Below are 2740 nucleotides of genomic sequence, written 5' to 3'. Positions count from 1 at the left end.
TACTCATCACTTTTTAGTCCTTTAAAGTATTTTGGGGCTGGGCACAGTGGCTCATGCCTGTAATCCCAGCACTTTGGAAGGCTGAGGTGGGTGGATCACCTGAGGTCAGGAGTTCAAGACCAGCCTGGCCAACACGGTGAAACTCCGTCTCTACTGAAAACACAAAAATTAGCCAGGCGTGGTGGCAGGTGCCTGTAATCCCAGCTACTCGGGAGGCTGGGGCAGGAGAATTTCTTGAACCCGGGAGGCGGAGGTTGCAGTGAGCCGAGGTTGTGCCACTGCACTCCAATCTGGGCAACAGAGAGAGACTGTTTCTCAAAAAAAAAAAAAAGTATTCTGGGTCTCTGAGAAGCAGGTCAGAGCATTTCCTGCACAGCTCAGGCCCCCAGGTGGAAGCGCCTCTCTCAATTCCCACTGGCCCTCCTTGTGGCCCCCCAGCCACCTGTCCCCCTGCACACCCCCATCCTGGTAGCCAGGTGGGTTCCCATATGGCCCTGGGTGCTGCTGATGAGCCTGACTCAGGGCCAGGAAACAGGGGCAGCTGTCCAGGGCCTGCCGCTGAGTCACCAACTTCCCGTCCGCACCCCTCCCAACTGCAGGTGTCAGCCTCTGGCGAGGCCATTAGCAGCCCCTCTTCCTCCAGGCCGAGCTGCCCAGAAAACCCCCAGCTGGATGAGTCACCCAGGGCACAGGTGGATTCACATACTCCTGGCTGTGACCCTGCCTCTGACCAGCAAGGAGCTCCCTGAGGAAGCCCGCCTCCCGTGGGATGAGTTCACCAAGGAGCGGGAGGGGAGGCGGCATGGTGGGGGGCGGGGCTGGGGGCTGGGAAGGAGAGGCTTCCCTGGCACAGAGCCCAGGGCAGTGAAGGAGTGGGCCGGGGGTGGTCTGTGGGAGAAAGAAGATGCAGGTGGTGGGTTTAGGGAGGCGAGAGTGCCACACTGCAGACAAGGATGGATCCAGCAAAAGAGCCCAGGACTTGTGAGCTGAGCAAAGCAAGACATCAAAAGCAACGTTCCCTCCACTCGCCCTGGAATTGGAGGGGAGTGTTGAGCTTGCGTGGAACTGCGTCTGGGGTGGGAGGTTGCGGGGGCTTCCCGAGAGGCCACCGTGGCTCCCAAGACGCTGGTAGAGGGTGTCCACTAATAGAAAGCTAACTGAACACCTTTCAAAGATGCAGCTCTCCGAATTCTCCGAGTGACCCCAGGCTTGTTTCAAGCCCATCTCCCTGGGAGACGACAGCTTTCCACGAGGGACTGTGCCACCAGCGCTGCAGGCTGCGTGCCACACAGCACACGTTCCAGTGCTGGGGAGTGGGTGCGTGGGCAGTGGGGCACTCCTAGAACTATTCCCACAGCAGACAGGAAGCAGCACTTCAATCGTCTGTGCAAGTGAGATCAATACACCCTATGTATATATAGGTGGCTATAAATACAGCCCCCATGATCCAGAACTAAATGCATCCCCAATCTAACATCCCCTTAAAGAGCCCAGAAGTGCCTGCGGCCTTTCCAACACGACGCGGTATGAGGGGAAACTGAGGAAGTGATGTGCCAAGAGACAGGTCTTAACTAGCTGTGGTTATGGCTTACTTTCACATTTTACCAAAATTTACAACCATGAAAACACACGGACGTAGGACCCTGCCTGCGGCAGAACCTGTACCGGCCTACACCAACATCCCATGTCCCCCTCCTCCTTTAGCTCCAGAACCCCATTGAGCTCAACACCATCCAGAATAAAGGACCCTGTTTCCAAGCCTCCGTTGTGGCCGGGTATGACTCTGGACAGCAAGATGCATGCAGGAGGAATCTTCCGGAAGGCTGCTTTAAAGATGGAATTCTGTTACTCAGTGTCCTCAAACCTCCAAAACTTGCTCTTCCTCCTTTTCTTCCTTCTCAGCTTGCACTTGAAACTCCAATTTTTACTACCTTAACCCCTTAGTAAAAGCACCCAATTGTTTCTGTGAATGGAACAGATCTTCATCTGTATAATGAACCCATTTAACAAGGTTCTATCGAATAATTGAATACATATACTAAAAACTCATTCATAGAATGGTATAATTCTATCCATTGATAGAACTTTCACTTTAGCCATATCCTTTGCCAGCTACTAATTTTTTTTAGGGGAGCGACTCTAGGGTCTTTTTTCATGACTGCTGTGTTATTGGAGTGGGGCTGGGTGGCGTGGAAATCAGGGAATGGGGGAGTCGAGGACACAGACATTCGCAGGGTCAAAGAAAAGCCAATTTTAGATCATCGAGCCATTTCCTTATTTCTTGAGTAGTAATGAGGTCATCATGGGACTGGTAGGTGGTATATCATTCGTCACGTTATCGTGCAAATCCCTCCCTTTTATGAGCCCATCTTGCAGCATGAGCTCCTCAGCAGTGGTGGAGGTGGCGTACCCTCTCACGTGTTTTTATTTGTTCATTCATTCATCGAACATTTGTTGACCAGCGTGAAACTGACTGGAACAATTCCAACCGCACGTGATGGAAAACCCCTACAGGCCATTGGCTTAAATAAGAGAGATGCTTCTTCCCCTCTGTTGTGAAACAAACTTGGAATTGTGTAGCCCAGGGACCAGGCTCAGGGTCACTGGGACCCAGGCTCCCTCGGCCTTGCTGTGTCACCTGAAGCCATCACCTCATGGTCCAAATTGGTTGCCCACCTCCAGCCTTCATGTCCATACTCCAGGCAGCAGGAAGAAGGAAGTTTTGGAAAAGGACCAAAAA

This window comes from Theropithecus gelada, chromosome 14, assembly GCF_003255815.1.
Source record: "Theropithecus gelada isolate Dixy chromosome 14, Tgel_1.0, whole genome shotgun sequence".
Taxonomy (NCBI): Eukaryota; Metazoa; Chordata; class Mammalia; order Primates; family Cercopithecidae; genus Theropithecus; species Theropithecus gelada.
The sequence above is the reverse complement of the archived record's forward strand: the minus strand, read 5'-3'. Positions refer to the sequence as shown.